Here is a 27623-nt window from a genome sequence, read left to right as displayed (position 1 = left end):
CTAACTTAGCACCCTGGTCATCAGTTTCTTTATTGCTATGTTAAGTTTTAAGGTTTCGCGTTATTTAGGTTAACATTCCCTTTCCAAAATCTTTGCAACATCTTGATAATGCCAGATGATTTCATGGGACAGTCAGGTGACTTGATAGTATTTGCGATCGAAACGTAATGTGAGGTTGAGCGTAGGAATCAGTACACAAACACATCGACGTTTATCGTATTTAGATGTAATGCCATCGAAAATGCGAAGGCGATCAAGAGCTGCTTACCGCGTTCAGTTTTATGTGGACTCTTGCTTCGTGCAGCTTGTTAGAAAGTGCGAGATGGAGCACGCAAGTGATAAGGACCGAGGGCTAGATTAATGTTCCCCCGTTTCCACAAATAAGCAAAAAATTTGATTTTGTTTCTCTAGAAGTGCCCAAAGAGAGTCAACAGTTCGCATCGCACTAAAGAGATTTTTCCACCTTGCGCTGGGTATTTGGCAATCACGGACTCCAAATAGCCGAAGGCTTCGACCATAAATCAAAATAGCTCTATTTTTTAAACCAGCCGCGAAAATAATAAATAAAATCTTGATTTCAAATATTTTTTTTTTGCTATTTATGAGTAAAATGAGGCCAATGCTTCACGATAGTCGTAGGGAAGTAAAAATATTCGTACGCGTACGAGAAGCGTACGAGTCGTATGAGACTTTCCATTTAAAACCATGTGTGCGACGCACAAGCGTGTGCTATTTGACTTTTCGAACAAGTACGGTACGACGACGAGCCGACTCGACAGTGGAGTGATTTACATAAATGTCTATAAGCCCACCACGAAATATATTTTTCAAAGTAATGTTTAATATCCGTTAAAGTAACAGAGAGAACAAAAAAATTTGCATTTTGGCTGTCTTATTCAATTATAAATTTGTTTACCAAATCAAATTTAATTATTCTATAAATTACTCAAAACAAAAACAAATAAATAAAGGCAAATGTGGTTGCCCATGGAGCAAAATAACAATACTCAAAAACGGGTGAGAGCAAAATGTTCATCATAAAAAAAAGAAAAAATATAAAATAATATGTGCGTATATAATTATTAAAGCCAAAACAAGCAACAAAAATAACAAGCGACTAAATATAAGCAGGAAATAAAATCAGCAAAAATTTCCTGGCAGTGAGTGTGAGAAAATGCCGCAACAAAAGCGAAAAAAGTAATGATTAATAAAAGCAAGCAAAAAAGTGAATATGAGTAAACAGCTAAAAAAGCAAAAATAAAAAGATGATAAAAAAATTTTAAGGATTAACTTTATATAAATGGACCAGCAAATAGAAGGATCCCAAAATTCTTTTACAAGAGCTATTGGTACAGTTTTTTAGTCAAAATTTAACAAGACTATGTCTGTATTAAAGGAAAAATTGCCTTCTATTTTTTGGTCCATTTATATAAAGGTAGTCCTTAAAATTTTTTTATCATCTTTTCATTTTCAATTTTTTAGTAGTGCCTACAAAAAAGCAATTGCAACTTTGATTAGTTATTTAAGTAATTCCTAAGTAAAAATTCTTATCTTTATTTATTTGTTCAAAATAGCAAGATTTAAGAGAATTAAGTGGAATTTTCGCTGATAGCACTGGCGAAAACAACAGAATTCCACCTCACATCATAACAAGAGAATTCCACCTCTTTTGCCTGCTACTTAATTTGCATAGCTGAAAATCGTGGTAAAATTCGCATACGCCTGAAAGTCTAAAAGAATCGTGGTGAAAGTCGCGTACGCCTAAAAGTATGCAAGGCCGTGCATTGAGTTGAGCCTTCAACGAGGTGGAATTCTACAACGCCTGCAACACTTAGGAGGCTAGCCATGAAGGTATGGCCTATTCTTCTAACTAGTTCTACTTGTGCGTTACTTAGCTCAAATTTTTTTACCACACATTGCACTGTCACCGAGTTTTAAACTATATTTCAGGTTTGAAGTCTGTAATATCCAGGAAGTTAGTTAAAAATCGATTGCAAGATTCCCAATTTAAAACTATTTTTCTCAATATCTCGATCCATGCGCCACTTAGCGACATTTTTTTGATAAAATATTGCATTGTCATTGGGTTCTGACTTACGGCCCAAGTTTCATGTCTCTAGCTCATCGGGAAGTTACTCGAAAATCGATGGCGAAATTCTCCCCGTTTTTAAAGGTTTTGCAGTTGTCTTGAATAGCGCGCCACCTAGCGGAACTTTGTTTCCTACAAGTTGTATTGCCACCAGGCCTCTAACTAAGTGCCAAGTTTCAAGTCTCTAGGTAACCGGGAAGTTAGTTAAAAATGGTTTGAAAGATTCCCAAATTAAAATTTGTTTTCTTACTATCTCCATCCGCGTGCCTCCTAGCGGAATTTTTTTGATAGAATATTGCATCGTTACCGGGTTCTGACCCACGGCCCAAGTTTCAAGTCTGTAGCTCACCGGTAAATTACTCAAAAATCGATCGTATGATTCGCCTCATTTTTCAGGGATTTGTAGTTATCTCAATTAGCATGCCACCTAGCGGAACTTTGTTTTCTATAAATTATATTGTCACCGGGTCCCGAATTATGTGCTAAATTACAAGTCTCTAGGTAATCGGGAAGTTTGTTGAAAATGGATTGAAAAATTCCCAAATATAAATTAATTTTCATAATATCCCGATCCATGCGCCACCTAGCGGAATTTTTTTGATAAGATATTGCATTGTCACCGGGTTCTGACTTATGGCTCAAGTTTCATATCTCCAGCTTATCGCGAAGTTACTCAAAAATCGATTGCAAAATTCACTGCGTTTTGTCAGGGATTTTCGTTTACCTCGATTCGTCGGCCACCTGGCGGCATTTTGTTTCCCACGAATTGTGGTGCCATTGACTCGCAAACTATGTGCTAAGTTTGAAGTCTATGGATTACCGAGAAGTTAGTTAAAAGTCGATCACAAAATTTCCATTTTAAAATTAATCTTATGCATATCTCGATCCGTGCGCCACCTAGTTCAACGGAAGTTACCGAAAAAGACTTTTCCGTGGGTAAAAGATTCGTTTGGAAATCAGGAGACAAACATGAAAGGGACTTAATATAAAGGTAGTAAAAAAAGAGTTTAAAAAACCATGAGTGCTATACAATAACAACAACAGCAACAGGATTAGCAAGGACCAAGAGTGCTAGATAATAATATGACAAACATCAACAAATTGCATTTAAGCTCAGCAGCAACACCATCGAGCAGACAACGTAAAAAAAATGTAATAACTGAACAAAGAAAAATTAAAACAACAAAAACCACGCATGTGCGTGTATGATAAAAAAAAAGCGTTAAGCAACGGCTTGACTTTATTGCCAAGAAAATGCCAATTAATTATCCGGCACAGCACGTGCTCCGTCATACAGACAAACGCACTCTTAGCCATGGGCGCATATGAGAATGAATATGTTCGATGTTAATGTTTGATGCTTCCACCTCGTTTAAGCTGACTTTTGATACGATGTGCAAGTATGTGAGTTAAAAGTGATTAAAAGTAAACGATGGAAATGTGATGTGATGTAAATACATATACGGCCTATGTATGAGTGTGCATACAAATATGTACATTAGAGTGTACGCTTTTTTACCAAGTTGCCTCTTTGTAATGATGGCTTAAGGCTCAAAACGAGTTTTATATTAGAAGTTACCACAAATACGCTATTTCATTCTTGATAATCTAGCTTACAACAACGAGATGTGAATGCTCTTATAATTGATAAAACAACTAAATGAATGTTGCCTATCAGGTACTGGAGATCGAGACTGAAAATATTCTACACAATTTGAAGTAAAACATATAGTATCTATATATATTTACCCAGTTATGTATACAAGGAACAGCAAGAAAAAAAGGGCAATACTTAGAGACAAATTACAAAGCGTGCAGCAGGGCATTCAAATGGATAGAGGCACTTAACGCCACTATGGAGTATGAATGCAGGAAATTTCGAGTTCAAAACTCATCTTCTGAAAAGCTGGCTAATGTAGCAATGATATGCAGAAACATGTCTCAGTAACCACAATTTTACTCTATTATCAATAAAATTACATGTATGAAATTTAACGTTTTTTTAAAAAATACTTCAATAAAATTTTGATAAATGCACTCAGGTTATATTGAATCGTTCCAGAGATGGTCAGAATAGTACCTAAATGGGGCTATTTACCGGAACGGACCCGAGCTGTATCCGACAAACGCATCGTTACAATAATACAACCCTCACTATACCTCATTTTTTATTTGCGCCTGAAACTATGCTTTATACAGCACAGGAGCATATAGAAGCTGATAGCAGGCAGTTACAGCAACAAGGCAACCATCATATGACGATCAGTGAGCTGCAATTATTCATGTTTTAAGGTTATTTATTAGTGGACTAACCAAAAAACAAGTAAGAACGGGACTGTCTTCGGCTGTGCCGAAGACTTCATACCTTTCATGAATGGGGCTGAACAATAATCTTATCCCGTTCGTAATCTCCGAATAATCGGATGTATAAGATAAGAAATATATAGTGAACAGATCTGCATACCTTAACGATTTTTAAGATAAATATAAAATAAAAAACAGGTAGGTACTTTGTGTGAAGATGCAAAGTTTCTGGTTTTTTGTGGTCTGCGTGTAAAAACTATGACTGCGAATCACGTATTTCAACAATATATGACGTAAACGTAACTATTTGATGAAATTTGATGAATTTTGAAGCTTCTAGCCGTAAAAAGGGGGCAAAAATTAGAGTTTATATGGGGTATATAATATATATACCACCGATCTCTATGATTTTTTCAGACAACAATATATGCTATATACGTAAGCATATGGTGAAATTTCAAGCGTCTAGCTACTAAAAAGGGGCAGAAATTGCGCAAAGTTTCTTAACTGAACAATCGGTTGTATGAGATATGTAGTATATATACCACCGATCTCAATGATTTTTTCAGACAACAATATATGCTATACACGTAAGCATTTGGTGAAAGTTGAAGTTTCTAGCTGTTAAAATGGGGAAGAAATTGTGCAAAGTTTCTTATCTGAACAATCGGTTGTATGGGATATATACTATATATACCACCGGTATCTATGATTTTCTCAGACAAAAATATATGCTATACGGGTAAGCATTTAGTGAATTTGAACATATCTAAACGATTTTTAAGATAAATATAAAATAAAAAATAGGTAGGTAATCTGTGTGAGGATGCAAAGCTGCACGTTTTTTGTGGTCTGCATGTAAAAACTATGACTATGAATCACGTATTTCAAAAATATATGACGTAAACGTAACTATTTTATAAAATTTGATGAATTTTGAAGCTTCTAGCCGTAAAAAAGTGGCAAAAATGACAGTTTATATGAAGTATATAATATATATACCACCGATCTCTATGATTTTTTCAGACAACAATATATGCTATTTGTGAAATTTGAAGCTTCTAGCTATTAAAATGGGGTAGAAATTGCGAAAAGTTTCTTATCTGAACAATCGGTTGTATGAGATATATACTATATATACAACCGATCTCTATGATTTTTTCAGACAACAATATATGCTATATACGTAAGCATACGGTGAAATTTGAAGCGTCTAGCTGTTAAAAAGGGGCAGAAATTGCGCAAAGTTTCTTAACTGAACAATCGGTTGTATGAGATATATACTATATATACCATCGATCTCAATGATTTTTTCAGACAACAATATATGCTATATACGTAAGCAATCGGTGAAATTTGAAGCTTATAGCTGTTAAAATGGGGAAGAAAGTGTGCAAAGTTTCTTATCTGAACAATCGGTTGTATGGGATATATACTATATATACGACCGATCTCATCAATTTTTTCAGGCAACAATACGTGCAATATACGAAAGTATATGGTGAAGTTAGAAGCTTCAATCTGTTAAATTGGGTAAGATATTACAAAAATCCTCTTTTTCTGAAAAATCGGTTGTATGGAGGATATATGCTATAGTGGTCCGATCCGGTCGGTTCCGACAAATGTCTAATCGGACACCCAAATACACCCGCTCACCAAATTTTATCAAGATATCTCAAAAATTGAGGGACTAGTTTGCATACAAACAGACAGACGGACAGACGGACAGACGGACATGGCTAAATCAACTCAGCTCTTCAACCTGATTATTTCGGTATACTTATGGTGGGTCTATCTATTTTCCTTTAAGGACTTACAATTTTCGGTTTCGTGACGAAATTAATATACCATTTCATTTTCATGAAAGGTATAATTAGTATTAGTGCGTACACAAACAAGAATATCAAGCACTTATATCCACTAAAACACATTTACATAGTCATGCTTCGTAAAATGAATAACCGCTCATAAGCCACGAAGCAGTTCAGTAGCCAATTGTCTTATTGAGCAAGAAAGTCAATTGTGTTATACGAAAACACCAATTTGAATCAGTATGAATAACAGTACAATAAAATGAATATAGTCATATCAGTGTTCTACACGAAACTAAACTGAATACAGTGCTAAAGAAAAACCGATAATAAACGAAGTATACAGTGTTTTACACATGAAAACAACATGCTACTGACATAGCTGAATGGATTTGCAACTCTTTGTTTCGAGAGAGCGCTGTCAAAATGCAGATTTTTTATAACATTTATCAATGATGCCACTCCAAACAAAAATGAATAGATCTGAATATGGTGATTTTTGACACACATTTCGGCGATTATAGTTTCAATCATTTAATAAAATGATAGTCGTAAAATATTTATTTCTTTAAACTTATTTTACAATAATACGCCTAGTTAGAGTTAAATATAAACAAATCCAAGTAACATTTACATTTTGATTAATTTTATTAGTCAGATATTGTAACGCATTTAAATCGCAGTGAAAACCATATATTCTTTTGAAATTTCAGCAAATCGGACCTATGATATAATGTTAACATCATTTAACGTATAGGGCTTATCCTACATGTCTGACGTTCCAGGTTCTGTGATCAAAATGGACTGGTTGCATCGGGACTTCATATTTACAAAACCTATTTTTAGTGATAACTTTTGAATGGGAAAAAATATTTACCTTCCGCCATCGAACTAATAATATTTATACTAAAACAAATATTTGTATCCTTTTTCCCATAATTTTTGAACGCTATTCTACAGTTGTAGGTCAAACTAAAGTTTACCGACATTTTTGGCCCGTTTTTCGTCTTAGGTGGCACATTTTTTGTTCTGGCACCTACTTAAGCAGGCGCGAGGGATTTATGTGCGATTGTTGCCAACACAAATTTCAGATAAATCCCTCGTGAGAGCGGAAAAAATGAGACTGTAAACAAATGTTTCGTATCAAGTCATCTTTGCTACTGAGTTAAAGCGACTATGATTTCAGTTTATACTCAAAAATGTCATATATGTATGGGACATATGTGTTGCGGGGCACTCGTATGTATTTTCTATTTTATGTGCTAGTCACTCACAGTATTTGTCTGTACTTGACTAAGTACACATTTAGACAGAAATTTTTGGCTCACGACTAAATGCACTAATTTTATTAGTACCCAAAGCAGACCTCTGATGACGATCAATAATAAATGGCTATTTACAAAAGTGCCAAAGTAGCGGCTCATTTCTTAAATTCTTTATAACGCAGGCCGTAAAAGAGAAATGAATTCGCTGTTGGCATTTCAGTCCTCGCAGGTGAGCGAGCCAGCGGGAGTGGATGGTTTTTTAAAGACATAATTATGTCTGCTCCTGCTAGCTCTCTTAATTCTAGCATGTCGCGGGTTACCCTTCCTTCACTTAGGTAAGCACAGCGGACGTTGCCCTCGGGCTACCTATCTACAATTATAAAAAAAATGTATTATTTATTATTTTCAGAATTATGATAAAATAAATAACTTGCGCTATCCTAAATTATCTAACGGTTTGTAGTATACTGAATCGGGGGTCCTTAGCAATTTTTTTTGAGAATTAAGTACTCCCAAAATTTACATTTGAACTGTTACAAACTAGTCCAAAATTCATTTAACTGCAAAATATATTTATTAAAACTGAAAAACTTCTACAGAACAGAAATTTCAATAAATTTTTAAATACTTTTACATAATGCAATCCATACAAAAACTTAATTATATTTTGGTTCATCATGAGTGGGCAATATATTTTGGGGCTTGCAAACAACAACTTTTAAAAGTAAGCCCTACATTGCAATTTATAATTTGAATAATTTAAGCCAATTATATACATACCCTGTAGGGAAAATCACAAGTTCAAAACTGATGCGCTTCTTGTGCAGTCGGAATCCCTATTAACTAGTTCGCCCTCTATATCTTTTGCATGCTTTCAACTGGCGAATTTACAATGACTATGTCGTAGGCGGTAGAAATTGTCCCCGCTGCATTACCTTTTCCGAAGTTGCTAAAAAGCTAAGAACTTCCTCTTTAGATTTACCATACAAGAACATTGACAATCATCTGAGCTGGATCTTTTAGTACGTACTGTCAACTTTCAACGTTTAAACATTTTCAACAAGTTTTGATGACGCGCCATTGTTGATAATTATATCATAATAATATGATGGTGAAAACAGATAACATGATTACATTGGATACACTGTTCTTCCATATTTGAAAGAATAGTCATAGTAATATATCTGTCTCATATTCATACTGACATTTACGGTAGGTTCCTTTGCTCTGCGGCAGGTATCCGAAACTTCCCAGTTTGAGTTCCTTTACATGATTTTAGGTTTTGGTCAGATATATGTCCACACAGATGTGCGAACAGAAGAATATACATAAATTTAAGTATCAATGTTTAGATAATTAAAGGATCAGCACTATACATTAAAAGTGTGAGTGTGTTAGTAAAATTTATCAGCGTTTCTTGTAGGGTAGTTGTGTTACTGGTTCTTTTTGGATAGTTCTGAACTTGTGCAAAAATATACATTTGAGATCTTTTTTTTAATATTATTTAATAGGCTCCGAACCAGACCGAATTTTTATATGTTGCTTTTAGTAAGTTTTCTTTTCGTTTTGCGATTGTTTCAAACCATTCCATATACATAAGGTTGTTGCGTTGGCAATATCAATTTTTTTTTTAAGTTAGTTTTGATCCACGCGAAAATTCGAAATATTTTAGCTATACCTTTTTGCATTTCCGGCCTTCGAATGCTCTTTAGAAGGACATTCCTGGATCTGTCGAACACCTGTTAGGCTATGCAAAGTATTTCCGCGTAGAAAGCCTTTCATAAATGTGTGTGTTTACAGACAAAAAGTTTTTTGAATTCCCCAAAACTGCCATCTGAAAGACTTAGGAGTGATTAATATGAATATGATTTAAATCGTCTAAATGTACCCTGTTGTATTTATGGCGATAGAACCCTTTACTGCCGATTTGCTAGCTTTGTACATGCAATACAGTTAACGTAAGAAAAATGCTTTAAAGTGTAGGGAATGAAGGCATACTAGTAGTTGAAGCTCTTTTAAGCTAGCAGCCGTTTTCATAATATAGACAAAATATAGTTGCTAACGAACTAGTACTTATTAGGTATATTAGGTCTAGTTCTGCACAGGTTTGTTTATCACTAGTTACTCATTTCCCTACAGGGTATGAGCGCCCTTACATAAACATCTTAATATATAAAAAACACGTGTCACAAAATTGAGGCCAATGGACTCCTAAACTACTGAACCGATTTTGAATTTGTTTTGCACCCCGTGTGTAGTTTGATCTAACTTGAAATATAGGCTAGGTTATATCTCAGTTTATAGTCGCAATATTATTTTATTGCAATTTTTTTAATTTGTTTATACGTAATATTAAAATGTTACGTATACGCAGTGGCACTCATATTTTCTGGTGGTGCGGATATACTTCCGTGTAATTGCTTGGTGTTTAATTAAATAACCTGCTTATCAATAAAAAATATTATAGTGAATGATATCAAGTATAGCACATCACCAGCCCCATCGAGAGAGGGGGGGATGCGTCGTTCGATGTTCAAACTTTCACACAAGTTGCGTAAACCTCACGCGGTGGTTACTACAGGTACAGGGTCTCGAGATACAGGCCAAAACGTGGGCCAGCGAATGTCTAGACAGTGTTTATACAATGTGGATATCAAATGAAAGCTGTTGATGAGTGCTTTGGTACAGAGTAATATATTATCCAGAGACGAACTGGGACTGGGATTAGGACTAGGACTGGGACTGAGACTCGGAGTGGGATTGGGACTAGAATAAAATACATACCACACTCTGGGAAAGGCAATAAGGGATGCAGAAGAATGAGAAGAAATTGAGAGAAGAGAAAAGAGTGAAGGAGAAGGAGATTGAGAAAGAGATAGAATGATACGAAGATCGAGATAGATGACGCGAAAAAGACGGAAGGAGGAGTGAATAAAAATATTAGGAAAAAGTGAAGAGGGGGAGGGCAGAGTCAGACGGAAAAAACTTATTAAAATGTATGCAGATAGGCCAAATTTAGGGAAGGACAACGTCTGCCGGGTCTTCTAGTACTTATATAAATATCTGTCTACATATCTTCAATTATGCAGTATCAAACTCCTACCGGCTGGCATGCCAACAAAACGTAAATACCGTATTTTCATTCAAAAAAAATTACATACATTGAGAAAAACGATAAAAAAAACCAATTCACACAGTAAAATGATAAACAAAAAACAAATATAAAACAATGACTTTGCACTGTTTTTGCTCACATTTTTTTATAGCATTAAACTTTAATGCCACATAATATTCGCATAATGTTTGCGACGTCATTTTGCTCGCGCTTACTTATTATTACATATTCACAGATTGTGAACAAATTAGGTGGAAAATCCTTTGTATACGTATACGCCATGGCGCACACACAAAAGCTTTGTCTGTGTTGTTGAAGCAGCGTAAAAAAGTTTATCTGATTCAAATGTAGGTGTATGATGGATTGTGTGCACAAAAGCATCGCAATCTGGCTGTGTGTTTGATTGTTATAGCCTTCAGCTAAGTTTTAACCTCCTACCATTTACTACTTTTCATTTAATTTACCTCTTTGAAATTCTGTCCAAGCGATCTCTCTGTGCCATACGCTGCATCATCATCGCATAACTTTAATATCAAAATAATTAAGTAATTTATTAAAATTAATATGCGTGACAGTCAAAATAAATGCCTACTTAAATACACAGATTCATATGTATGGCTGTCAAAATTAAGTTGTTTAAGCAGGTGCATTTAGTAGTGCTTTTCAGATGACTTGATAGGGATTGGCGTCTTAAAACTAATTCTGATTCGTAGCAAATGGCACACTGTGGTGATATAACACTTTCTAAAACAACCACATAATGGCAGTTTTAGCTATATGTATTAGACTGGGTCGATTTATTAACCGATATCGCGCCATTGATTTTTCTATAGGATTTGGGCTCAAGAAAAAAAATCTCAACTACGCATACCTAAAAAAATAATTTTCGAGCCTGCCAAATTTTTGTTTTCGTGTTTTTCGTTATTTTTTTTTTTTTTGTTTTTGATTTTTAAGGTTTTTTTCATGACTAAAAAAATTTTCATGTATACCCTGTCCGACCATAAATGAAAAAATTAAAATTTTTTTAGTAGGTCATGAAAAAACTTTCGTCCATACAAACCGACCCAGGTTAATATGTATGTATGTATGTATTCTTCGCTACATTCATACATACCAGCGAAAATGAGTATCAGTATGAAGGAATAAAATTCGGCCTAAAGATCTTGTCGAACAGCACAGCTGTATAAATTGTCGATGCAGAGCTCATCTCAAACCTCCCGCATATCATTAAATTTCTTGCTAACATCTTTTCTATATGTTATGCTGTATGTGGGAGTGAGAACACGGTAAAGATGATAAAGAGAAATCAAACAGCAAAATAAAGCAAGGTGTGCTATCAGTTTGTTGTCAAAATATCAATAGTTTGTTATAGGTGAGTTATGATGATACGGGGTACATACGTGTTATCGAATTGTTATCGATTCTATAACTTTGTTATGTATAGCAAAGGTTATATATAAATGAATTTCCGATAATTTGGCTCCAAAGTTTAGAAAACCTATCTATTTATCATCAAAGAGTTAATAATTAACAATCGAAAGCTCATCGATATTTATCAAAAAATGTATAGATTTTTTATCAAAAAGTTATCAACTAGCTGTCCAAAAGTTATCGATTTTTTATCAAAAAGCTGTCAATTCGACATCGAAAAGCTATGGATGATTTATCAAAGCCTCACCAATTTGTTATCGACGTCTCATTGGCTTTCTATAAATCAGGTACAGTACTTCAATATAAAATCTGTGACAGATCCGCAAACCGTCCTTTAACAAAGGGATATGGAAGTTTTAACAAGCAAACCGGTAACTCGACGATAATAATTCGCTGTCCGTAATAAGCGAAAACTTGCGGTATCGGCTATTACCAATAAAAAGCCCACCAGACCATTCTCAAAAAGACTAAAACAAATTTGTTTCTGGTAAAAGGATTTCTGCATTTCTGGACAGGTGGTATGACCATGAAGAATACCTCAGAGAGTAGAAGAATAAATAGTTAAAAAAGTGAGCCAGACACTGAAACCGAAGCTAGCGAACGTCAATGAGTTAGGTAAGGTAGCGGCATGGAAGTGCGAAAACGAAGAAGATGTGAGTGGACAGAAAGGTACCAAATAGATATGATAAAAAGCCAACTAACAGTATATGGCAGCATCAAGAATTGTTAAAATTTTCGGAGCCCTGGTCGATCGTATGAAACAACAGAGCGAATTCCTGGCATGGGCACACGAATGGCGGTAGAGAAAGACCGAAGGCAGCTCGCTAGGAAAGGCTTTTCTGAGACGGAAGGCGCTCCGGGCAAAGTGATATCCAAAATTTAGAAACAAGGCTCTCAATTAGAAATAAGTTTTTCCATTCGGTGTCGCCCCTCAGAAATTATTTTACAAATATGCCAAGTGTTATTCTGCCATGAAAAGCTTCTCAGTCAAAACTCATCTGCCTTGCAGATGCCATCCGCAGTCGGCATAAAACATGTTTCTAGGTCCCGTCCCACCAATTTGTTAGGACGAATGAATTGGATGAAAATTTAAGTAAGAGATCTATAAAAAGGAATTTTTCAAGTTCCAAAATCAGAAAACGACTTCCATGCTATTATTTAGCGACACTGTACAATAAGGTTTCAAGTGGCTCTTTCAAGCAAGACATAATCTAATTGGTATCTTTGAACTCTTCGCGAACTTGTCACCGTCAACATTAGCAGAACGCTCAACACCTACCTAATTTGGTTTGATTGCAAGGTTAAAACCACATTTATTTAATATTTTTGATAAAGCGCCTTGATCATACGCTGCATTGAAGCTTAGAGACGCATTTTATAAACTGTTGAACCATGGTCACTTCAACAGTCCTGCTAGCTTCGATATAATACCTAAAAAAATTCGTGCGACCTGAAACTAAGCAGGTAGACATATTCATTGAGGGCTATCTGTCTTTGTTTCAATCATTGTAATGGAGTTGAGATTATGCAGACGCTTCTTTCACACCATCCAAGCAGAATAAAGCAACGAATATGTATGATAACGACATATACAGGGCCGATATCTGCCGCAGTTAGAGTTACAACGCTGCAACTCAGTGATTTCTTTAATAACTGAGACAAACAATATTAACATAAGATAATCTTATTTCAAAATATAATAACGTGAGGAGTGCTATCGATAAATTACCAATGTCTGTGGTTTCACATCCAAGCTTACCGATAAGTTGCTTCAAAATTTTTCAAGTTTGCCTTCAAATTGACATTCAAATTAGCAAGGGTTTTGATATAAAAGTATTAAAATGTATCTAGTTTAGAGTCGAAGTGAAGCACACCGTATTCGAACTAAGTAAAAGTAAAGCTTCTTCAGATTCTTCCAAAATTAAAACTAAACTTTTTCAAGCTTCAAAACAGACTACGCTCATGTAGCTTCTGTAACCAGCCAATTAAAATCTGTAAACTAGTGAATGAATAATAAGTCCTAGGATTTAAAAATCGCATTACTGCAAGCCTACTTTAATCTCAACTCATTGGTTTTCACATATATATTTTTGCATACGCATATATGAGCTTTTATAAAATAAACAAAAGTATGTACTTCGCAGCTGCTGAGTCTTCTTTCCGAAACCTTTGAAAATGTTAAATGAAGAGAAAATAAAATCGTTATAGTTAAATACCATAAATACATAACTCAGAGTTCAAATGAGTGTGTTTTAAGTCATTTATATATAAAGCAATTGAATATATATTACACTATATATATTAGATACAGCGGAGAACACAAAAGTAGCAGAGACAATTTCTGTAAAATTTTGTCAATGAAACACGTCCATTTTTTACTTTAGATAATTAAAAACTGAAGTTTTTGGTTGAGCTCAAGGCCGGGTTTTCTTAAATAAAACAATTGGATGTGTATTTTATTTTGTTTTTATTTTTCAATATTTCGACTTCAGTCTGAGGTCATCCTCAGGACTAGAAATAACATGAAACATAATTATTAAAACCAAAAAAGTCATCAACAAACACTCATTACTTACATCTTAAGCAACGCTTTGAAGACTAAAAAAGCTCTACAGTAGTTATATGGAACAAGCATACAATTGGTATAGACCGAAAAAGTAAACAAACAAAAGAACAGTAATCGTAAACAAAATAAAAAACAAGTAAGGAAGGTTAAGTTCGGGTGTAACCGAACATTACATACTCAGTTGAGAGCTATGGTGACAACATAAAGGAAAATAACCATGTAGGAAAATGAACCGAGGGAAACCCTGGAATGTGTTTGTATGACATGTGTATCAAATGAAAGGCATTAAAGAGTATTTTATGAGGGAGTGTGCCATAGTTCTATAGGTGGACGCCATTTAGGGATATCGCCATAAAGGTGGATCAGGGTTGACTCTAGAATTCGTTTGTGCAATATGGGTATGAAACGAAAGGAGTTAATGAGTATTTTAAGAGGGAGTGGGCCTTAGTTCTATAGGTGGACGCCTTTTCGAGATCTCGCCATAAAGATGGACCAGGTGTGACTCTAGAATGCGTTTGTACGATATGGGTATCAAACGAAAGGTGTTAATGAGTATTTTAAAAGGGAGTAATCCTTAGTTCCATAGGTGGACGCCGTTTCGAGATATCGCCATAAAGGTGGGCCAGGGGTGACTCTAGAATTCGTTTGTGCAATATGGGTATCAAACGAAAGGAGTTAATGAGTATTTTAAGAGGGAGTGGGCCTTTCTGGACCAGGGGTGACTCTAGACTTTGTTTGTACGATATGGGTATCAAATAAAAGGTGTTAATGAGTATTTTTAAAAGGGAGTGGGCCTTCGTTCTATAGGTGTTCGCCTTTTCAAAATATCGCCATAAAGGTGGACCAGGGGTCCACCTATAGACCTAATGCCCCCTCCCTCTTAAAATGCTCAGTAACACCTTTCGTTTGATACCCATATCGTACAAACATTCTAGAGTCACCCCTGGCCCACCCTAATGGCGATATCTCGAAAAGGCGTCCACCTATAGACCTAGTGTCCACTCCCTCTTAAAATGCTCAGTAACACCTTTCGTTTGATACCCATATCGTACAAACATTCTAGAGTCACCCCTGGCCCACCCTAATGGCGATATCTCGAAAAGGCGTCCACCTATAGACCTAATGCCCACTCCCTCTTAAAATGCTCAGTAACAGCTTTCGTTTGATACCCATATCGTACAAACATTCTAGAGTCACACCTGGCCCACCCTAATGGCGATATTTCGAAAAGGCGTCCACCTATAGAACTAAGGATTACTCCCTTTTAAAATACTCATTACCACCTTTCATTTGATACCCATATCGTACAAACACATTCTAGAGTCACCCTGGCCCACCCTAATGGCGATATCTCGAAAAGGCGTCCACCTATAGACCTAATGTCCACTCCCTCTTAAAATGCTCAGTAACTCCTTTCGTTTGATACCCATATCGTACAAACATTCTAGAGTCACCCCTGGCCCACCCTAATGGCGATATCTCGAAAAGGCGTCCACCTATAGACCTAATGTCCACTCCCTCTTAAAATGCTCAGTAACACCTTTCGTTTGATACCCATATCGTACAAACATTCTAGAGTCACCCCTGTCCCACCCTAATGGCGATATCTCGAAAAGGCGTCCACCTATAGACCTAATGCCCACTCCCTCCTAAAATGCTCAGTAACACCTTTCGTTTGATACCCATATCGTACAAACATTCTAGAGTCACACCTGGCCCACCCTAATGGCGATATCTCGAAAATGCGTCCACCTATAGAACTAAGGATTACTCCCTTTTAAAATACTCATTACCACCTTTCATTTGATACCCATATCGTACAAACACATTCTAGAGTCACCCTGGCCCACCCTAATGGCGATATCTCGAAAAGGCGTCCACCTATAGACCTAATGTCCACTCCCTCTTAAAATGCTCAGTAACTCCTTTCGTTTGATACCCATATCGTACAAACATTCTAGAGTCACCCCTGGCCCACCCTAATGGCGATATCTCGAAAAGGCGTCCACCTATAGACCTAATGTCCACTCCCTCTTAAAATGCTCAGTAACTCCTTTCGTTTGATACCCATATCGTACAAACATTCTAGAGTCACCCCTGGCCCACCCTAATGGCGATATCTCGAAAAGGCGTCCACCTATAGACCTAATGTCCACTCCCTCTTAAAATGCTCAGTAACACCTTTCGTTTGATACCCATATCGTACAAACATTCTAGAGTAACCTCTGGCCCACCCTAATGGCGATATCTCGAAAAGGCGTCCACATATAGACCTAATGCCCACTCCCTCTTAAAATGCTCAGTAACACCTTTCATTTGATTCCCATATCGTACAAACACATTCTAGAGACACCCCTGGTCCACCTTTATGGCGATATCTCGAAACGGCGTCCACCTATGGAACTAAGGATCACTCCTTTTCAAAATACTCATTAACAGCTTTCATTTGATACCCATATCGTACAAACATATTATAGAATCACCCCTGGTCCACCTTAATGGGGACATCTCGAAAAGGCGTCCACCGATAGACCTAAGGCCCACTACCTCTTAAAATGCTCAGTAACACCTTTCATTTGATACCCATATCGTACAAACAAATTCTAGAGTCAGCCCTGGTCTACCTTTATGGCGATATCCCTAAATGGCGTTCATCCATAGAACTATGGCCTACTCTCTCTTAAAATACTCTTTAATACCTTTCATTTGATACACATGTTATACAACCACATTCCAGGGTTACCCCAGATTGATTTTCCTTATTTTGTCTCCATAGCTCTCAACTGAGTATGTTATGTTCGGTTACACCCGAACTTAGCCTTCCTTACTTGTTCGTATTTGGTATAGAATTATGGCATTTTTTTTCATTTTTCGTAATTTTCGATTTCGTTCATTTTTCATACCAAGATAAAGTGAGTTCAGATAAGTACGTGAACTGAGTTTAGTAAAGATATATCGATTTTTGCTCAAGTTATCGTGTTAACGGCCATGCGGAAGGACAGACGGACGACTGTGTATAAAAACTGGGCGTGACATCAACCGATTTAGCCCATTTTCACAGAAAACAGTTAACGCCATAAAATCTATGCCCCTACCAAATTTCAAAAGGATTGGTAAATTTTTGTTCGACTTATGGCGTTAAAAGTATCCTAGACAAATTAAATGAATAAGGGCGGAGCCACGCCCATTTTTAAATTTTCTTTTATTTTTGTATTTTGTTGCACCATATCATTACTTGAGTTGAATCTTGACATAATTTACTTATATACTGTAAAGATATTAAATTTTTTGTTAAAATTTTACTTAAAAAAAAATATTTTTTTAAAAGTGGGCGTGGTCCTTCTCCGTTTTTGCTAATTTTTATTAAGCGCATATATAGTAATAAGAGTAACGTTCCTGCCAAATTTCATCATGATATCTTCAACGACTGCCAAATTACAGCTTGCAAAATTTTAAATTACCTTCTTTTAAAAGTGGGCGGTGCCACGCCCATTGTCCAAAATTTTACAAATTTTCTATTTTGCGTCATAAGTTCAACTCATCTACCAAGTTTCGTCGCTTTACCCGTCTTTTGTAATGAATTATCGCACTTTTTCGGTTTTTCGAAATTTTCGATATCGAAAAAGTGGGCGTGGTTATAGTCCGATATCGTTAATTTTAAATACCAATCTGAGATGAGTACTCAGGAACCTACATACCAAATTTCATCAAGATACCTCAAAATTTACTCAAGTTATCGTGTTAACGGACGGACGGACGGACGGACATGGCTCAATCAATTTTTTTTTCGATCCTGATTATTTTGATATATGGAAGTCTATATCTATCTCGATTCCTTTATATATGTACAACCAACCGTTATCCAATCAAACTTAATATACTCTGTGAGCTCTGCTCAACTGAGTATAACAACCACACATAAGAGAGCAAACAGATGATCATCCCAATATGTCATAGTTGTTGTCCCGACGACGAACGTACATACGTACGAACGTATATATAAATAATTCGATCAGCATTGTTTTTTGTGTCTACGTAGCAGGTTGCGGTATGCATATCCATAATCGGCTGTGTCTGATTTGAAATTCATTTTCCTGTCATTAGGGGTGTCCAAAATATGAAGCATTTCTAATATAAATCGTTTGTTATAGTTTTTCTCTTTTTCTAAGATGATTACATTATCGAAGTCAGGGTAGTGTCCGGTATCCTTGCAGTGGGATGATAACGCCGTTTCGTTGTCCGAAAAATTGTTCCTTAATTTTATATTTGCAGATATCCTTGTCTTGAGTTTTGATTTTGTAGTACCCACATATACCTTCTGGCATACGTGGGAACCGTCGCCATTACAAGGAATCTTGTATACCACATCGAACTGATCCTGTATAATTAAAGAAAAAAAATCTATACATTTTCTAACTGGAACTATACAAAGCAAGACAACAGGTTCGAATCATGCTTAAAGCCTAATAATAATTCATTAATTAATTAATAATAAATCTGAACATGTAAGAAAGTCTCAGTTGGGGTGAAACAGAACATTACATACCCAGCTGTGCACTTGAAACTTTGTTGTTGTTTTGCTTTGTACACTCAGAGAAATACGCCGTTCTAAAATCCAGCACCACCGAACTCAATTCAAGCTTTTCATGTTGTCACTTTTTTGTTCTTGAAAAACGAACGACCTGTTCTCAAAACAATAACCTTGCTCTTGAACTGACAACCATGTTCTTGAAAAGAGAACGGTTGGTCTTAAAATATGAACAAATGTTCCGTTAATGAGAACGATGTTCTTAAATTAAGCACAATGTTCTTAAATTAAGTTCAAGAAAAAATAAACGGTACAAATCGAGTGCACTACAATGTTAAATACAATATTTGGCACAATCTACCAAGAAGTTGTAGGGGCCCAGCGGCTATGATGTTGCGGTTGCGATCATGTGGCGCGAGTTCGATCGCCCTCAAACTCTGAAGTTTTTTAAAACAATTTTTTTATATTCCATTTTTCTAACTCTTATTTTTCATTGAGTTCCATTCACATATGCACAGGTAATTCTCAATCTTGTTATGCAATGTTATAAATATATATTCAGATTGCATCATCGAACAAGAAGAATTTCTCAAAAAGAGAAATTAATGAAAAATGCATATTATGCATTTTTTCAAATTTTTTGGAATTTTAATAATAATTTTTTTGTTATTAAATTTTTTTGATAATGACAAAAAAATTATTTATGAATAAAAAAATAATTAAATGGCTACTAATAGAAAAAATTACCTTCCCAACTTCCCCCAAAGATCAAGCACAAACCGTCCTTTAATTCAGACCGAAAAATGTTAAATCGACCACAAATTGTTCTCGAAGCATGAGACAGAAAAATCTTAAATGAAGCCCAAGTAGTGCTTGAAATGAGCACAGAAGGTTCACACATCAATACCAAAGTGGTCATAAAAATGAGCGGTGTGCTTGGAAAAACTGTTCTTAAAACAAGCCCATCGGTCACGAGTTAAGAAAAAACGTACTTAGCAGACTTTTATCAATGAATGTTCTTAACTTTGAACTTGTATCGCTCGTTTTAGAACGATTTTTCTCCGAGTGTATGGTTAATAGTGTTATAAGGCGGCACTTATGGCATTAAAAGTGTTGTGGAAAGAGCAACAAAAGAAGGGCCGGTCACGCCCATTTTCAAAATTTGTTTAAGCTTTTTTATTAGCTCAACCATAACACTACTGAAGTAGAATATTCTGTCAAATGTAGTTAAATACCATAGAGTTATTTCAAACTTTGCTAAGGTTAGACCTTTAGGAAAAGTGCGCGTAGTCTTTAACTGATTTTGATTATCTTCTATCAGTCTTTATAATTTGGCAGGGGCAGTGTCTCTGGGAAATTTCAATGTAATATCTTTAATGGCTATTGATTTACGGTTTATTAAACTTCCAAATTTTCTTCTTCTAAATGTGGGTGGTGCCATGCCCATATTCCAAAATTTTTTAGAAACCAATCCACCTACCAAATTTCATTAGCTTAGCGGTATTCCTTTTTGAATTATGACATTTTTTCCATTTTTATAAATTTTCGATTTCGAAAAAGTGGGCGTAGTTAGCGTCCCATTTCGTTTGTTTTCAATACCAATAAGTTCTGGGTTCAGATAAGTCCGTGTACCGAATTTGGTGCAGATATCTCAATATTTGCTCAATTTATCGTGTTAACGGGCGGATAAGCGAACAGATGGAGGGAGGTCTTGTCTTAATACATTTTTTTTTCGATACTAATGATTTTGATAACTGCAATGTGTTGGGTCGATTTGTATGGACGAAAGTTAACCTATATGGCGCACTCGATTTTTCGATAGGATTTGGGCTCAGGAAAAAAAGTTCCACTACGCATATCCAAAAAAATAATTTTCGAGCCTGTGAAAAAAAGTCGATTTTTCGACCAAAATTCTTCTAAATCTCCATAAAAGATTTTTTTTTTTCAAAAAACTGCATTTACTAATTGTGCATTTGCCAATTGACACGAAAACAAAAAAAAAAAGATTATTTTGAGCCTTGAAAATGAAAAAAAAAATGCATGAAAAATCGAAAAAATCAATGAAATTTCGCAGTCTCGAAAATTATTATTTTTGGGCATGCGTAGTGAAACTTTTTTTCCTGAGCCCAAATCCTATGGAAAAATCGATGGCGCGATATCGGTTAATAAATCGACTCAGTCTAATATGGAAGCTTACATATATCTATCTCGATTTCTTTAAACCCGCACAATCAACGGTTATACAATCAAAGTTACAATACCCTGTGTACAAGTACAGCAGGGATTCGAAAAAATTGGTTAAATGTGTGAAAATCTTACATAAATTTTGAAGTTTTTTGAATATTCCTTTCTGAATTTGTTCGATTAAGCAGTTTTGTAGTCCAAACTATTTTAATCTAACAAATTATAAGTTATAGGTCGCTCAAAATTTTTTATTGATTTTAACAATTTTTTTTTTTGAAAAGTTTTTAAAATTTTCTTCTTTATAGATTATAACGCTTTACTACCTGCGTATGGGGGATATATTAAGCATCCTTCGGAAAAAAATTGTCACAAACTATTATGAATTTCGGGAGACCTATAACTTTTACTTTGTAAGACTAAAATTGATTGGGCTACAAAATTTCATACTAAAAAAAATTCTAAATTAAAAGTTTTCGTGACATTTCGAATTAAAAAAAGGAATTTAACTGACGAAATTTGAAATAAATTGCCTCTGCTATATTCGTGCTCGCTGCTGTACTTATGTAAAGTTTATAAATGTTCATACTTACGTTTCAAGTTGACTTAACTTTCACACGCTTTGCACAGTAAGTATGTACTTCCACTTGTACATCTTTTACCTTTAACATGTAAGTAATTTAGCAGAGTTTATTAAACAGCTTAGAGTATGACTTTTTCTAACAAATTTTTATGAATATTTCGTTGTTGTTGCTGTGATAGTGGTGGACTTGTTTTCTCAGTGTTTGGGCGTATATTATTTATTATTGTGTCATTATTTTATGATTCTGGCTGTTATGAACGTCACTGAATAGAATTATTTTCGACCCAAGAGGCAGTTGGTGAAGCAGCAGCTGATCACTCACCATATCATATGGGTATCAGAGAACAGGCATTACTGCCAGTTATAAAGATCCAATTGCGAAATGTAACTCTTTTTCCCCATTCAAAATTTATTTAAAATATAATAAATAAATAAAAATTATTTAAGTTAAAAGTTTTTATTGAAAACAATATTTACATTAAGTAATAGTAATACTAAAAGCTAGAAAATAAGTCGGTAGGTCCTAGGTACTAGTCCTCACACTCCTCATCAATCTAGAGCATTAATCAGACAATTAAATAAATGCGTTGTGCGCGTGAAATTTCTAAAAATGTTAGGCGTAGCATAACCTGATTAAGGTTCAGTTGGTCTTACTTATGACTCTCAATAGAAATTTGATGCGTCCAAGGCTTTTATTTAATTGTCTGATTAATGCCCCAGATCGATGAGGAGTGTGGTGACTGGTACCTAGGACCTACCTAATTATTTTCTAGCTTTTAATATTATTATTACTATATGTGAGTATTGTTTTCAATAAAACCATTTAACTAAAAAAAAATTTTTTTTTTTCAAGTTTTAGTTATTTAATTGCCTATTATTTCTCATTCTATTTAAATCATTTAGTGATTCATTATTACAAAAGCTCTTTCCTGACAATTTGTTGCACTCTTCCAAAGACTTTACTCGACTCAGCGCCACGTATGCTTGTCCCTCTCCCAAGTATTTTGATGTCACTTCTACCGGACTATATGTAATATTTGTTCCAAATATGAGCCATAAAGCGATTTCTATTTCTGTATATATGTTCCAAATATAAGCCAAATCGGAACACAAATACGATTTTTTTGAATATCTCGATCCTTGCGCCACCTGCCGGCGATTTTTATCCATAGGCCGTTTTCTATTCATGTATTTATGTATTATGTGTTCCAAATATGAGCCAAATCGGACCACAAATACGATTTTTCGATCCATGTGTGACTTATCGGAGTTTTTTTTTCTTATTATTGCATTGTCATTGTTTCAAGCTTGTTGCTTATCGGGAAGTACCTTAAATTCTAATTACAAAATTCGTGAACAACGGTCGACCGCTACACAGACTCTAGCTAAATAAAACCGTTTAAAAATAAAAGTCCCGATTTATAAAATAAAAGTCCGTCTTCAATCATTTCTTTCAATAGCAATTTGTGCCCCTGATCAAAACGCAAAGTTTAGTCTTTACATCGCGTACATATATCAAAGTATTTAGAACCAATCTGTTGGCTAAGCTGTATAAAATTCTTGTGCTTCATTTGCTAGCTTTCTATTAGCATTAAGTACGTCTTATGTTTATAAATATTTGCTTATATCACCTGTAATAGTATTTTTGAGCACATGCCCATACGTATATACGTATACGTATACGTATACGTATATGTGTGTGTGTGTGTGTGCGTGTGTTTCAAATTTTCGCACTACATATGGCAATTCGGAGGTTATCGCGCCTTACATATTGTAACGAATTTGCTTGCAAATCCTCTTATTTGCAATCCTCTGCTAAGTTCGAATCACTAAACTGTTGAACAAATAACTCCAATTTGTAATAATGCAAAATGGCCTTTATTAAAGTACTTCACAATAACAAACTGTGCAACGAATAGCTTGCTTAATAACCAAACTGCTTGACAACTCAAATCAAACTGAATTACTTCTTACTCGCTTGCCCCGCTTTTATAGTTTACGCTGCATACTTCTAGGCTCTTCGATTTCCAGAACTTACTAGTTGTTTCGGCTACGTGCACAAATTATTGCTCTCTCTTGTGACAACTCAGATAAGATATATGCATGTGTTTGTGCATTGCCGCTCCGCTGCTCGTATACGTACATATGTGTAGACGCAATTATTTATTCGTTTATGTAGATACATAAAGATTGAATTATTGATGTGAATGTTTGTAGTTTACAGTCTCTCGCGCGCACATAGGCATATAAGTAAATGGATCTGTGTGTGACATCGCTCTGGGCTGCCTTATATATGTGTATACTTGATTTAATTATTAACGTAAATACTACTTGGCATGGCCTTAGCATCGCCTTAGTGATGGGATAATTTAGTGATGCTAATATCCGTGACAATATTCATACTCAGTTGAGCAGAGCTCACAGAGTATATTAAGTTTGATTGGATAACGGTTGGTTGTACATATATAAAGGAATGGAGATAGATATAGACTTCCATATATCAAAATAATCAGGATCGAAAAAAAATTTGATTGAGCCATGTCCGTCCGTCCGTCCGTCCGCCCGTTAACACGATAACTTGAGTAAATTTTGAGGTATCTTGATGAAATTTGGTATGTAGGTTCCTGAGTACTCATCTCAGATCGCTATTTAAAATGAACGATATCGGACTATAACCACGCCCACTTTTTCGATATCGAAAATTTCGAAAAACCGAAAAAGTGCGATAATTCATTACAAAAGACAGCTAAAGCGACGAAACTTGGTAGATGAGTTGAACTTATGACGCAGAATAGAAAATTAGTAAAATTTTTATGTAATTTATCTAGGATACTGTTAACGCCATAAGTCGAACATAAATTAACCGATCCTTTTGAAATTTGGTAGGAGCATAGATTTTATGACGTGAACTGTTTTCTGTAAAAATGGGCGAAATCGGTTGATGCCACGCCCAGTTTTTATACACAGTGGTCCGTCTGTCCTTCCGCATGGCCGTTAACACGATAACTTGAGCAAAAATCGACATATCTTTAATGAACTTAGTTCACGTGCTTACTTGAAATCACTTTATCTTGGTATGAAAAATGAACGAAATCCAACTATGACCACGCCCACTTTTTCGATATCGAAAATTATGGAAAATGAAAAAATGCCATAATTCTATACCAAATACGAAAAAAGGGATGAAACATGGTAAGGTAATTGGATTTTTTTTTTGACGCGAAATATAACTTTAGAAAAACTTTATAAAATGGTTGTGACACCTACCATATTAAGTAGAAGAAAATGAAAAAGTTCTGCAGGGCGAAATAAAAAACCCTTAAAATCTTGGCAGGTATTACATATATAAATAAATTAGCGGTATCCAACAGATGATGTTCTGGGTCACCCTGGTCCACATTTTGGTCGATATCTGGAAAACGCCTTCACACCACTCCCTTTTAAAACTCTCATTAATTCCTTTAATTTGATAGCCATATCGTACAAACTCATTCTAGAGTCACCCCTGGTCCACATTTATGGCGATATCTCGAAAAGGCGTCCACCTATAGAACTAAGCCCCACGCCCTTTTAAAATACTCCTTAACACCTTTCATTTGATACCCATATCGTACAAACATATTCTAAAGTCACCCCTGGTCCACCTTTATGGCGATATCTCGAAAAGGCGAACACCTATAGAACGAAGGCCCACTCCCTTTTAAAAATACTCATTAACACCTTTCATTTGATACCCATATCGTACAAACAAAGTCTAGAGTCACCCCTGGTCCACCTTTACTGCGATACCTCGAAAAGGCGTTCACCTATAGAACTAAAGCCCATTCCCTTTTAAAACACTCATTACCACCTTTCATTTGATACCCATATTGTACAAACAAATTCTAGGGTCACCCCTGCTCCACCTTTATGGCGATATCTCGAAACGGCGTCCACCTATGGAACTAAGGCCCATTCCTTTTTAAAATGCTCATTAGCACCTTTCGTTTGATGCCCATATTATACAAACAAATTCTAGGGTCACCCCTGGTCCACCTTTGTAGCGATATCTCGAAACGGCGTCAACCTATGAAACTAAGGATTACTCCCTTTTAAAATACTCATTAACACCTTTCATTTGATACCCATATCGTACAAACGCATTCTAGATTCAACACTGATCCACCTTTATGGCTTTATCCCTAAATGGCGTCCACCTATATAAGTATGGCCTACTCCCTCATAAAATACTTTTAATGCCTTTCATTTGATACACATTCCAGGGTTTCCCTCGGTTCATTTTCCTACATGGTTATTTTCCCTTATGTTGTCATCATAGCTCTCAACTGAGTATGTAATGTTCGGTTACACCCGAACTTAACCTTCCTTACTTGTTTTTTTTATTTATATAACAATTACCTCAAGAAGTCTCAAAAGTTAGGTGTCACTGGTTAAATTAAATAGAATAAAGTTCTTTTCAAACAGATACATATCTGCAAATATACAAGCATATTCTCAGTTGATATCAAAAATTAGTGATGTGATTTATTGAGTATAAATCGTGTTGCTACATTTTGAAAGGAATGGGCATTTCAATTGGTTGTGGAAGGTAACTTAACTATGGATTAAGAATGATTTAAATATGTTATATGTATGTTTCAGTTCAGAAAGATGGTTGTTGTTAGAGGAAAAGCTTATATTTTTAAGAAAACAATTAAAATACTTACTTCCTTACGTTTAAACGGTTCTAGCCGTTCAACAGGGTGCGACAATCGCTTCTTTTCTGTGTGAACTGGCGCCAATTGGTCACACTAAAGGAATTTAGAATGTTTTTCACTTGGTTCTTCAAGCGGTGTGGCGGCGCGCTCTTTCTCTGCTTCCGTAGGTGGGTTCCGATAAAAAAAACTTACTTAAACGGAGCGTCATCTCTCATCCGCATAAAATGGCCTAGACAGCATAGATGCTGTGTTTCGATTCGCTGGATTAGGTTGATGTCTGCGTAAAGCTCGTAGAGCTCATCATTAAATCTTTTTCGGCACTCGTCGTTGCCAATGCATAGAGATCCGTAAGTCTTTCGAAGAATCTCTATCTCTCTCTCGAACACTCCCACAGCCATTTGATCTGAGTTTTTATAGTCCAAGCTCCTGCACCATATAACAACACAGGTACGTGAAGTGACGTGTAGAGCATGATTTCAGTTTGCTGAGAGAGTACTTGACTGTGAGTGCTTCGGGTAATCGGATCTTTCAAAAAAAACAGTGTCTTCAATTTCAGCATGACATTTTTTTTCATGCTCACAACCTTGCAAGAAGTACAGTCTCGAATAGCATACGCACATTATTCCACGCAAACGCACACTTATTTGAACATGCATAAGTAGATGGCATATTGTGGATTTGATTACTTTTCCTTTTGATGGAAGCATGTGGTAAGCGACATTTTAACGGAAATACAAACAAGTCAAATTACACACAAACATACATACATATATGCATATACAGGTGTTTGTAATGGTGCTTGAGCAAGTAATGTGCGTAACCTTTGGAATTATCATCGTCATGCTGTGGTGAATATGATGTCTTAACATGATTCCTGGGCACAATAAAGCATTTGATGCTTAGATTGGAAAAGCGTGATGATAGTGCAAAATAAATTTTAACTAAAGAAGGAGGGGAGCGGAAGCGAAACCCCAGTGAACTGGAGAAGAGAAAGACCCGGGCAGCATTCTTTCTACCCTGCTTTGGATCGCGATAATGACATACCTGATTCAT

At 35.6% G+C, this 27623-nt stretch overlaps 1 pseudogene; it reads right to left on the bottom strand.

The window, feature by feature from the left end:
• On the bottom strand, positions 1-27623 carry LOC137245871 (large ribosomal subunit protein uL13-like; annotated as a pseudogene).

This window comes from Eurosta solidaginis, chromosome 3, assembly GCF_040869045.1.
Source record: "Eurosta solidaginis isolate ZX-2024a chromosome 3, ASM4086904v1, whole genome shotgun sequence".
Taxonomy (NCBI): Eukaryota; Metazoa; Arthropoda; class Insecta; order Diptera; family Tephritidae; genus Eurosta; species Eurosta solidaginis.
Note: the sequence above shows the minus strand (reverse complement) of the source record. Positions and strands in the feature narration are given on the sequence as shown.